This window comes from Macaca nemestrina, chromosome 4 (assembly GCF_043159975.1).
Source record: "Macaca nemestrina isolate mMacNem1 chromosome 4, mMacNem.hap1, whole genome shotgun sequence".
NCBI classification, from domain to species: domain Eukaryota; kingdom Metazoa; phylum Chordata; class Mammalia; order Primates; family Cercopithecidae; genus Macaca; species Macaca nemestrina.
Window position 1 is genome coordinate 47,683,867 of NC_092128.1, and position 13,451 is coordinate 47,697,317.

Sequence of the window (13,451 nt, forward strand, 5' to 3'; positions counted from 1 at the left end):
ATACTGGCCTCAGGTTCTGTGAAATATCATTTATTCTTATACTGTATTTTGTTTTTGCTCAGGCTAGCTCAAATTGCTGTATAATTTACAAAGAATCCTAACTAATATACCCTCTGAACTTTACTATTTTCATTCATACATACCCATTTAAATACATTTTCTATGTGTCTCACTTGGAGAACAAAATGAGATGATACACACCAAAAAAAAAGAAAAGAAAAAAAGAAAATCACAAACTCTGAGTCTTTTTGATAATATCCCCAATAAATGGTTTTCCAGCCTTTTACCTTGACAGGAAATCACTATTGCTTGAGGGAGTCTGTTCTGTTTTCAGAATTCTCTAGTTGCTAGAAAGTGGATATATATAGTAAGTCAAAATTTTCTTTCCTGTAACTTCATCTCATTTATCCTAATTCTTTCCTGTTGGGTCACACAGAACAAATGCAGTCTCTCTTGTTCAGGACAGCTCTCAAAGTTTATGAAGACAGCTATTAAATTCTCACCTAACTCTTTTCTTTTATAGACTACATTTTCAGGCCGTTTAGGTATAGGTCATGATTTCACTGCATGACTGTGCCTGTAATAACCAAGTAAGTCTGGACATATAAATTGGAGAGATAAAAACAATTTTGATTAAGTCTTGATCACTGAAAAAGAAAAAGAAGTCTTTGTTAATAAGGTAATTGGGATGGTATTTGCCTTTTATAGTGTTTCTAAATCACTGACAAATATCTTCAGATTCAGGTTAAAAAAATACAAATTCCTGGGAATTCTTAAAACAGAATTCATCCTATTTTTTTTGTGTGTGTGATATTTATATGTTTTTAATTTTTTTTTTTTTTAAAGACAGAGTCTTGCTCTGTTGCCCAGGCTGGAGCGCAGTGGCACGATCTTGCCTCACTGCAACCTCCCCCTCCCAAGTTCAAGGGATTCTCCAGCCTCAGCCTCCTGGGTAGCTGGGATTACAAACACGCACCACCACGCCTAGCTAATTTTTGTATTTTTAGTAGACACAGGGTTTCGCCATGTTGGCCAGGCTGGTCTCGAACTCCTGACCTCAGGTGATCCACCCACCTCTGTCTCCCAAAGTGCTGGGATGACAGACATGACCTACCACGCCCTACCACGCCGAGCCTGTGTTTTTAAATTTTGATAAGTGACCACAATGATAAAGTGGTGTGTCATTTTTTGAGGATAGAATTATGCTAAAAGTTTCAGAGGTTTTCTAAAAAATAAAAATACAATATTAACTGCATTTGATGAGATTATGTATTTTAATAACATGTAAAAATGATCTATACCAGATAATAGAAAAAATGAAAAAAGTATCACTAACACCAAATAAAATCAATTAAAAATTGAAAGATATTACAAATATTTAAAAGTTATTCTTAAAATAAAAATTTAAAACACACAAACCATGAATTGCCCTATCTGACAGTCTTGGTCTTCGTTTTGTGACAAATATTCCAAATGTAGAAAAATTTCTTTCCTTTTGTTTTGGTGTTAGAGTTGAGCGCATCCAAAAGCATCTTAAAGTTGAGTATTACAGCCCACATACCTTTCTATAGCTCATTTATTTCTTTATTTTATTTTGTCAGCTTGCTCTGGTTTTATAAATTGACATTCCTTTTGATAATTCAGGTTTTAGATCAGTTGCTGATTTTATGTTGGAATATTCCACAAAAATCCCTATCTTCTTTGCATTTCTTCAATTAAAGTGTTTATAAGGAGGACTTCTGGTTCTGGACAAATGGAAGTACCCTCATTCCTCCCAGACCCTCTTTCTGACAACTAAAAAACCCTGGCCGTAACTCAACAAACAAGCATAGGAAGACTCTAACACTGAAAAGAAGAAGGTGAACTACTTAGGAACCTGGGGACCAAAGGAATGACATGGCACTGAGTTCCCTGGATTTCCTTATTGCCTCTCATATATTCCAGACAGAGTCCTGCAAAAGCTTTCAGTTTGGAGCCACTAACAAACATACACAAGAAGCCCCAAGATAAGCCTGTTCCTTCCCCCTAGCCAGAACTTTTTGGCGACACCTGCCCTACTCCAGGCAAATACCAGTGGAAAAACTGCACCCTCCCTTTCTCAAAGTTTGAGTAGCATAGAACAGGAAGCTGAGTTTTTGCCCCACTCTCTGGAGGCAGGCAGCAGCACTGTGATCCCCCTCAGGTTGGCTTTGCCTGGCTGAGCAGGGATCTGGTTTTCTATCCCTCGCCTTGTGTCGGCAGGGTTCAGCAATGAGCTGAGCTTGTACCCACAGTGAGACTCAAAGAGATGGTGGGATGCAGGGCTCATCACAGTTATGCTTCAGTCTAGTGTCAGTGGGAACCAACAGGAAGCTGAGACTCCACTCCCATCCAGCATCAACAGCTGAACCGGGTCGTGTGACTCAAGTCTGGTCAGTACTCTACCTACACCCACACCTCCATGTAGGCAGGGCCCAGTGGGTTGCTGAGTCTCCACTTCCACCTAGCATCAATGAGACAGAACAAAGCAGTAGAGGCAGGGATAGTTGGCACTTTGCTTGTCTCCCTGTCCTCCTCTGGCATCAGGGAGGCCCAGCAGAGAGTTGAGAACCTAATTTCCACCCCAATCCTGCTGTAATAAAATGGTGTGAATCAGTCATCTGCTTCCACCTTTCTGGTGGCACCTGAACTTAGAGGTATCAAGGTGGTGTGAGCAAGTATCTCACTTTGACTGGGAAGGTGTCGACAGGGCAAGGGGCAAACTTCTGACCCATGTGTTAAGGGCTGAATTGTGTTTCCCATCCTAAAGTCATATGTTGAAGCTCTAATCTCCAGTACCTCAGAATGTGAATATATTTAGAGATAGGTCCTAAAAGAAATAATTAAATTCAAATGAGGTTATTGGGGTGGCCCTTAATCCAATCTGACTGGGGTCCTAATAAGAAGAGGAGATTAGGACACACATAGAGACACCAGTGGCACGTGTACCCAGAGGGGCAACTATGTGAGGACACGGTGAGTGGGTGACCATCTATCTGTAAGCCAAGGAGAGAGGCCTCAGAGGAAGTCAACCGTGTCAACAACTTAATCTTGGACTTCCAGCCTCCAGAACTGTGAGAAAATACATTTCTGGGTTTATGTTGTTGTTGTTTGTTTGTTTTTGAGATGGAATCTCGCTCTGTTTCTCAGACTGGAGTGCAATGGCACAACCTTGGCTCACCACAACCTCTGCCTCCCGGGTTCAAGCAATTCTCCTGCCCCAGCTTCCCGAGTAGCTGGGACTACAGGCATACATCATTATGCCAGGCTAATTTTTGTATTTTTAGTAGAGACGGGGTTTCACTATGTTGGCCAGGCTGGTCTCAAACTCCTGAACTTGTGATTCGCCCACCTCAGCCTCCCAAAGTGCTGGGATTACAGGTGTGAGCCACCACGCCTGGCCAAATTTCTGTTTTTTAAGCCATCCAGTCTGTGGCATTTTATTATGGCAGCACTAGAAAATGAATTACCCTCCCACCCCCACCCCGCCATAGACATCAAGACAGGATGAATAAGTACTCCACGTTTGTCTGGATGGTGTTGGTGGGCCCACTAGGAGACCAAACATACAAAATCACCTGCCTTCTTGCTACACCCCAACAGGAGGACTACCTGATTAAAAAAGATTAAATAGAATCCAGAGTCTTATACTATAATATCCAAAATATCCAGAATATAATTGAACATCATTCCTCATACCAAGAACCAGGAAGATCACAAGTTGAATGAGAAAAGAAAATCAATAGATGCCAAAATCAAGATGAATCAGATGTTGGAATGATCTAATATGGATTTTAAAGCAGTTATTATAAAAATGCTGTAACCAGCAATTACAAATTCTCTTGACACAAACAAAAACTAAAATATCTCAGCAAATAATTAAGTTAACAAAAAAGAACCAAATAGAAATTATAGAACTAAAAAAGTAATGAAATAAAAAATTTGCTGAACGGGTTCAGTAGTACAGTCAAGATGACTAAACATAGAATTGATGAACTTTAGGATACATCATTAGAATTTACCCAACCTGGCTGGGTGTGGTGGCTCATGTCTGTAATCCCAGCACTTTAGGAGGCTCAGGCAGGAGGATCCCTTGAGCCCAGGAGTTTTATACCAGCATGAGCAATGTAGGGAGACCCTGTCTCTACAATAATAATAATGATAATAATAATTTACCCAACCTGAACAATGGAGAAAATAGATTGGAACAAAAATTTGGACAGACTGAGGAACCTGTGGGACAATAACAAAAGAGCTAGCATTTGCATTATTGGAGTTTCAGAAGTATAGGAGAAAGAATGAGACAGAAAGAGTATTTGAAGAAATAATTTGTTAATATGTCCTAAATTTGGCAAAAGATATAAACCTATAGATATAAGAGGTGGAGTGAACCCCAAATAGGAGAAATCAATGCCAAGACAGCTCAGTTAAACTTTTGAGTAGTAAAGACAAATAACAAAAGTATTGAGAGCATCCAGAGAGAAACAGCACATAACTTACAGAGGTACACCAATTTGAGTGAGAGCAGATTTCTCATCTGGAGGCCAAAAAGAAGTATTAATAACAAAATATTTTCAAGTACTGGAAGAAAAGAACTGTCAATTCTATTTCTGGTGAAAATATATGCTTCAGAAGTCAGTGGGAAATAAAGACATTCTCAGATGAATGAAAATAGAATTTGTTAACTGTAGTCAATAATATATTTTGATCATGTGCAGGCTTAGCCATTGCTTCATTATTTTGTGTTTGTTATTCCAGCTAAATCTACTCTCTCAGTGTTTTTGCTTTTTATAGTTATTAACAAGATATTAATCTTGGGTTGTTTTTATTTCAACAAATTTTTACCATGTGTGGTTTTATTTTGAATTGTTTCTCCCATTACTAGCTACTGTAAATTTGTAATTATTATCTGGCTAACTCATTAGATAATTTGAGAAATTATTTCAGATATCTCAGGATTATCAATGAAAAGCCAATCAAAACCAATCCCCCCTGTTTTCTCCCCCCCACTGTAGGGTACCAGGAAATCCCTGGACAAAAGGTGAGGCAGGCCTGGATCTCCTACATAACTGCTTCCTTCATTCATGTATCTAAGGATTTGGTCAACTATTACTAGGACAGTCATTTAGCAAGGCTTATGTATTTCCATTACCAAGAGATAATCTACATATGTTGTGATAAAGGAAAGAAATGAAAAAGATGAGATATTCACTAGCTTTTATGTTTTGCCCTCACTCGTTTTTCTGTTTTCTACTTTATTATAACCTTATAAAAGAAGAGAGGAACCCTGCCTCTCAGTGTACCAAATAAGAAAGGCAAAGTTGTAATTGGTTAACATCACGTCAATCATCTTGTATATTAAAGACAGAGGCAGATCACCTACCTGTGAAAATCTGAGTAGGGCATGTCTATGGAGTTTGATCTTTGATGCTTCTCTTTCTTACTCTAGTTTTTCCGGGTCTTTTTTGTTAGTTCAAAATTTGCTTTATTTATTCCTATAAACTTTTTGTATCCATCCCATCAAGCAGTTATCCTTTGAGCTACAATGTAATTATACTTTTTAAGTTACTTTAAAATATACAATTAAGTTTGTTATTATTGGCCGGGCGCGGTGGCTCAAGCCTGTAATCCCAGCACTTTGGGAGGCCGAGGCGGGCGGATCACAAGGTCAGGAGATCGAGACCACAGTGAAACCCCGTCTCTACTAAAAATACAAAAAATTAGCCGGGCGCGGTTGTGGGCGCCTGTAGTCCCAGCTACTCGGGAGGCTGAGGCAGGAGAATGGCGTGAACCCGGGAGGCGGAGCTTGCAGTGAGCCGAGATCGCGCCACTGCACTCCAGCCTGGGCGACAGAGCGAGACTCCGTCTCAAAAAAAAAAAAAAAAGTTTGTTATTATTGACTTAAGAGTCACTCTATTGTGCTATCAAATGGTAGGTCTTATTCTTATTCTTATTCTTATTCTTATTCTTATTCTTATTCTTATTCTTATTCTTTTCTTTTCTTTTTCTTTCTTTTGAGACAGAGTCTCCCTCTGTCACCAGACTGGAATGCAGTGAGTGATACAGTCTCAGCTCACTGCAACCTCCACCTCCTGGTTTCAAGTGATTTTCATGCCTCAGCCCCCTAAGTACCTGGGATTACACTCATGCACCTCCAACCTGGCTAATTTTTGTATTTTTAGTAAAGATAGGGTTTTACCATGCTGGTCAGGCTGCTCTTGAACTCCTGGCCTCAAGTGATCTGCTTGCCTTGGCCTCCAAAAGTGCTGCTTTTACAGGCATGAGCCACTACAGCTGGCCTTATTCATTCTTTCTAACTAACGCTTTTAGTACCCATTAACCACCCCCACCTCCCCCAACACTCCCACTACACTTTCCAGCCTCTGGTAACCATCCTTCTACTCTCTATCTCCATGAGATCAATTATTTTGATTTTTAGATTCTACAAATAAGTGAGAACATGTGATGTTTGTCTTTCAGTGCCTAGTTATTTCACTTCACATAATGATCTCCACTTCCATCTATGTTGTTGCAAATGACTGGATCTCATTCTTTTTTATGGCTGAATAATATTCCATTGTTTATATGTACCACATTTTCTTTATCCATTACTTGCTGATGAACACTTACGTTGTTTCCAAATCTTAGCTATTGTAAACAGTACTGCAACCAATGTAGGAGTGCAGAGATCTCTTTGATATATTGCTTTTCTTTCTTTTTGGTATATACCCAGCAGTGGGATTGCTGAATCATACAGTAGCTCAAGTTTTAGTTTCTGAGGAACTTCCAAATTGTTCTCCAAAGTGGTTGTCCTAATTTACATTCCTAGAAACAGTGTATGAGGATTCCTATTTCTCCATATCCTCACCAGCATTTCTTATTGCCTCTCTTTTGGGTATAAGCTATTTTGACTGGGATGACATTATATCTCATTGTAGTTTTGATTTGCATTTCTCTGATGATTAATGATGTTGAGCACCTTTTCATATGCCTGTTTGCTGTTTGTATGTCTTCTTTTGAAAAATGTCTATTCACATCTTTGGTCCATATTTTGATTGAATTATTAGATTTCTTTTCTCCTATAGAGTTGTTTGAGGTCCTTATATATCCTGGGTACTAATCCCTTGTCAAATGGGTAGTTTGCAAATATTTTCTCCCATTCTGTGGGTTGTCTCTTCACTCTGTTGATTTCCTTTGATGTTCAGGAGCTTTTTAACTTGATGTGATCCATTTTGCCCATGTTTGCTTTGGTTGCCTGTTCTTGTGGAGTATTGCCCAATAAATTTTTACCCAACCCAATGTCCTGAAGATTTTCCCCACTGTCTTCTTGTAATAGTTTCATAGTTTGAGGTCTTAGATTTAAGTCTTTAATCCATTTCAATTTGATTTTTGTATATGGTGAGAGATAGGGGTCAAATTTCATTTTTCTGTATATAAATGTCCAGTTTTCCCAGGATCATTTATTGAAGAGACTGTCTTTTCTTCAGTGTATGTTCTTGGCACCTTTTTCAAAAACAAGTTCACTGTAGGTGTGTGGATTTTTTTCTGGGTTCTCTATTTTGTTCCATTGGTCTCTGTGTCTGTTTTTATGCCAGTACCATGCTGTTTTGGTTACTATAGCTCTGTAGTATAATTTGAAGTCAGGTAATGTGATTCCCCCAATTTTGTTCCTTTTACTCAGGAGAGCTTTGGCTAACCTGGGTCTTTTGTGGTTCCATATAAATTTTAGGATTGTTTCTTCTATTTCTGCGAAGAATGCCATTGATATTTTGACAGAAATTGCAATTAATCTGTAATTCTTTGGGTAGTATGGGTCTTTTAAAAATATTGATTCTTCAAATCCATGCACATGGAATATTTCTTCATTTTTTTGGCATCCTCTTTAATTTCTTTCATCAGTGTTTTATAATTTTCATTATAGAGATTTTTCAGTTCTTTGGTATTTAATTTTATGTGTGGTTATTGTAAATGGGATTACTTTTAAATTTGTTTTTAACATTGTTCACTGTTGGCATATAGAAATGCTACTGATTTTTGTATGTTGATTTTATATCCTGAAACTTCACTGAATTTGTTGATCATTTCTAATAGTTTTCTTGTGGAGTCTTTAGGTTTTTCCAAATATAATATCATCTGTAAACAAGGATTATTTGACTTTCTCCTTTACAATTTGAATGTCCTTTACATCCTTTGAATCACCTGAAGTTACAAAACTCACTGGTAACAATAAGTACACACACAAAAAAAACAATTTTATAGCACTGTAACTGTGGCATATAAACTACTCTTATCCTAAGTAGTTGAAGACTAAACAATGAACCAATCGAAAATAACAACTATAACAACTTTTCAAAACATAGTAAGTAAAATAAGATATAAATAGAAACAGCAAAAAGTTAATAAGTGGGGAAACAATGTTAAGTCATAGAGCTTTCATTTGTTTTCTTTTTGTTTGTTTATGCAAATAGTCTTGTTATCAGGTTAAACATAATGGGTTATAAAGTAGTGTTTGCAAACCTCACAGTAACCTCAAACCTAAAAGCATACAATGGATACACAAAATATAAACAGTAAAAAAATCATCACCAGAGAAAATACCTTTACCAGAATACAAATAACACAAGGGCAGGAGTAAGTCTTTACTTATCAATAATAACATCTTTCTCTAGTTTGACTGGTCTAGCTAGGACTTCCAGTAAACCTTGAATAACACTGTTGATAGAGGGTGTCATGTTCCAGATCTTAGAGGAGAGGCTTTTAGTTTTTCCTTATTCAGTGTGATACTAGCTGTGGGTCTGTCATATATAGCTTTTATTATGATGAGATATGTTCCTTCTATCCCCAGTTGTTTGGGGGTTTTTGTCATAAAGGGATTTTGAATGTTATTAGATGCTTTCTGAACATGAATTGAAATGATCATGTGGTTTTTGTGCTTCCTTCTGTTTATATGATGCATCACACTGGCTGATTTGCACATGTTGAACCATCCTTGCACCCCTGGAATAAATTTCACTTGGTCATGGTGAATGATCTTTTTAATATCTTGTTGAATTAAATTTTCAAGTATTTTGTTGAGAATTTTTGCATCAATATTCATCAGAGATATTGGCTTCCAGTTTTTTTTTTTTTTTCTTTCTTTTTTTTTTTAATGTGTCTTTGTCTATTTTTGGTATCAGGGTAATACTGGCCTTGTAGAATGAGGTTGGAAATCTTCTCTCCTCCTCTAGTTTATAGAATAGTTTGAGTAGGATTGGCATTAGTTCTTATTTAAAAGTTTGGTAGAATTCAGTAGTGTACATCAAGTCTCAGTCTTTACTGGGAGACTTTTTATTATGGCTTCAATCTTGTTAATTGTTATCGGTCTGTTCAGGTTTTAGATTGCTTCCTGGTTCAGTCTTGGTGGGTTGTATGTATCTGGGATTTGTTCATCTAGATTTTCCAATTTATTGGCATCTGGTTGCTCATAGTAGCCTCTAATGGGCCTTTGAGTTTCTGTAGTATCATTTGTAATGTCTCCTTTTTCATTTCTGATTTTATTTATTTGGATTTTTTTCTCTTTTTTTCTTAGTTTGGTTAAAGGTTTGTCAATTTTCTTAATCTTTTCAAAAAACCTCCTTTTTATTTCATTGGTCTTTTGTATTTTTTTCATTTCAATTTTATTTATCTTACTCTGATCTTTATTATTTCTTTTCTTCTACTAATTTTGGATTTGGCTTGCTTTTGCTTTTCTAGTTTTTTAAGAGGCATCCTTAGATTGCTTATTTGAAGTTTTCCTGTTTTATGATTTAGGCACTTATAGTTATTAGGTTGGTGCAAACATAATTGTGGTTTTGCCATTACTTTTAATTATTATTATTATTATTATTATTTTTGAGACGGAGTCTCGCTCTGTCGCCCAGGCTGGGGTGCAGTGGCCAGATCTCAGCTCACTGCAAGCTCCGCCTCCTAGGTTTATGCCATTCTGCTGCCTCAGCCTCCCAAGTAGCTGGGACAACAGGCGCCCGCCACCTCACCCGGCTAGTTTTTTAGTAGAGACGGGGTTTCACCACGTTAGCCAGGATGGTCTTGATCTCCTGACCTCGTGATTCACCCGTCTCGGCCTCCCAAAGTGCTGGGATTACAGGCTTGAGCCACTGCGCCCAGCCTTCTAATTATTTTTAATGGCAAAAATCACAATTACATTTGCACCAACCTAAATAAACTTCCCTCTTAGTACTACTTTTGCTGTGTCCTACTGGTTTTGGTATGTCATATTTCCTTTATCATTTGTTTCAAGAAATTTTTCAATTTTCTTCTTAATTTCTTCATTGAACTGTTCATCATTCAGGAGCATATTGTCTAATTTCCAAGTATTTGTATAGTTTTCAAAATTCTTCTTATTAATTTCTAGTTTTATTCCTTTGTGGTCAGAGAAGATGCTTGATATTATTTCAATTTTTTGAATGTTTTAATACTTGTTTTATGACTTGACATATGATCTATCTTTGAGAATGATCCATGTGCTGAGGAAATGAATGTGTATCTGTAGCTCGTGGATGGAATGGTCTGTAAATATCTGTTAATCTGATGTTCCTTTGTTGATTTTTGTCTGGAAGATCTGTCTTTCTGCTGAAAGTGGGGTGCAAAAGTCTCCAGCTATTATCGCCTTGGGGCCTATCTCTCTCTTTAGCAGTAATAATATTCCCTTTATGAATCTGGGTGCTCCACTCTTGGGTGCATGTATATTTAAAACTGTTATGTCCTCTTGCTGAATTGACCCCTTTATCATTATATAGTGACCTTCTTTGTCTCTTCTAGGTTTTGTCTTGAAATCTATTTTGCCTAATATGAGTATAGCAATTCCTGTTCTTTTTTTGATTTTGTCTTTGGTTTTTCGGTTTTCATTGATGGAATATCTTTTTCCATCTCTTTATTTTTAGTCTATGTGTGTATTTGTAGGTGGGTTGTGTTTATTGTAGGCAACAGATTGATGGGTCTTGTTTTTTCATCTATTCAGCCACTCTATGTTTTTCTATTGGAAAGTTTAGTCCATTACATACAATGTTATTATTGATAAGTAAAGACTTACTCCTGCCCTTGTGTTATTTGTATTCTGGTAAAGGTATTTTCTCTGGTGATGATTTTTTACTGTTTATTTTTTGTGTATCCATTGTATGCTTTTAGGTTTGAGGTTACTGTGAGGTTTGCAAACACTACTTTATAACCCATTATGTTTAACCTGATAACAAGACTATTTGCATAAACAAACAAAAAGAAAACAAATGAAAGCTCTATGACTTAACATTGTTTCCCCACTTATTAACTTTTTGCTGTTTCTATTTATATCTTATTTTACTTACTATGTTTTGAAAAGTTGTTATAGTTGTTATTTTCGATTGGTTCATTGTTTAGTCTTCAACTACTTAGGATAAGAGTAGTTTATATGCCACAGTTACAGTGCTATAAAATTGTTTTTTTTGTGTGTGTACTTATTGTTACCAGTGAGTTTTGTAACTTCAGGTGATTATTTATTGCTCATTAATGTTCTTTTCTTTCTGATTGAAATATTATCTTTAGCATTTCACCTTGTCTTGTAGGACAGGTCTGGTATTGCTGAAATCCCTCAGCTTTTGTTTGTGCAGAAAATTCTTTATTTCTCCTTCATGTTTGAAGGATATTTCATTGAATACATTATTCTAGGTTAAAAGTTTTTTTTCCTTCAGCACTTTAAATATGTCATGCCACTCTCTCCCGGCCTGTAAGGTTTCCATTGAAAAGTCTGCTGCCAGATGTGTTGGAGCTCCATCGTATGTTATTTGTTTCTTTTCTCTTGCTTTTTTTGTGTGCGTGTGTTTTTGTTTTGTTTTGAGATAGAGTCTTGCTCTGTCACCTAGGCTGGAGAACAGTGGCGTGATCTTGGCTCGCTACAACCTCCAGTTCCGGGTTTACGTGATTCTCCTTGCCTTAGCTTCCTGAGTAGCTAGGATTACAGGTGCCCACCACCATGCCTGGCTAATTTTTGTACTTTTTTTTTTTTTTTTGTAGCAGACACAGGGTTTCGCCACATTGGTCAGGCTGGTCTTGAACTCCTGACCTCAAGTGATATGCCTGCCTTGGTCTCCCAAAGTGCTGGGATTAGAGGTGTGAGCCACCATGCCTAGCCTTTTAGGATTTGTTCTTTATCTTTGACCTTTGGGAGTTTGATTATTAAATTCCTTGAGGTAGTCTTCTTTGGATTAAATCTACTTGGTATTCTATTACCTTCTTGCACTTGGATGTTGTTATCTTTATCTAGGTTTGGGCTCTGTTATTATCCCTTTGAATAAGCTTTCTACTTGTATCCCCTTCTCTACCTCCTCTTTAAGAACAACAACTCTTAGGTTTGCCCTTATGAAGCTATTTTCTAGATCCTGTAGGCATGTTTCCTTGGTTTTTCTTTTTTCTTTGGTCTCCTTTGACTATATTTTCAAATAGCCTGTCTTCAAGCTCCCTAAATCTTTCTTCTGCTTGATCAATTCTGCTATTAAATTACTCTGATGGATTCTTTAGTATGCCAATTGCATTTTTTAGTTGCAGAATTTCTGCTTGATTCTTTTTAATTATTTCAGTCTTTTCCTTACATTTATCTGATAGAATTCTGAATTCCTTCTCTGTGTTATCTTGAATGTTTTTGAGTTTCTTCAACCCAGCTGTTTTGAATTCTCTGTCTGAAAGATCACCTATCTCTGTTTCTCTAGTATTGGTCCCTGGTGCATTATTTAGTTCATTTGTTGAGGTCATGTTTTCCTGAATGGTGTTGATCCTAGTAGATGATCTTTGGTGTCTGGGCATTGAAGAGTGGGTATTTATTATAGTCTTCACTATCTGTGTTTATTTATAGCCATCCTTGGGAAGGTTTTCCAGATACTTGAAAGGACTTGGGTGTTGTGATCTACAAGGACTTGAGTGTTGTGATGTACTTTAGGGAGCACCCCAAACCCAGTAATGCTGTGATTCTTGCAGACTCACAGAGTACTGCCTTGATGACCTTGGACAAAATCTGGGAGAATTGTCTAGATTACCAGGCAGAGACTCTTGTTCCTTTTTTCTTACTTTCTCCCAGACAGTCTCTGTCTTTGTTCTGAGCCACCTAAAGCTGGGGATGGAGTAACACAAACACCCCTGTGGCCACCACCACTAAGACTGTGCTGGGTTAGACCTGAAGCCAGCACAGCACTGGGTCTTGCCCAAGGCCTGCTATAACCCCCCCTGGCTACTGCCTATGTTTTCTGAAGACCCTGGAGCTCTACTATCACCAGGTGGCAAAGCCAGCCAGGTCTGCGTGCTTTCCTTCAGGGAGGGAAAGTCCCCCAGCCCACCAGTGGGTACAGAAGTGCCATTGTCTAGGAGTCAGAGACTAGAGTGAAAAACCTTAGAAGTCCACCTGGTGTTCCATTGTATTGTGGTTGAGCTGG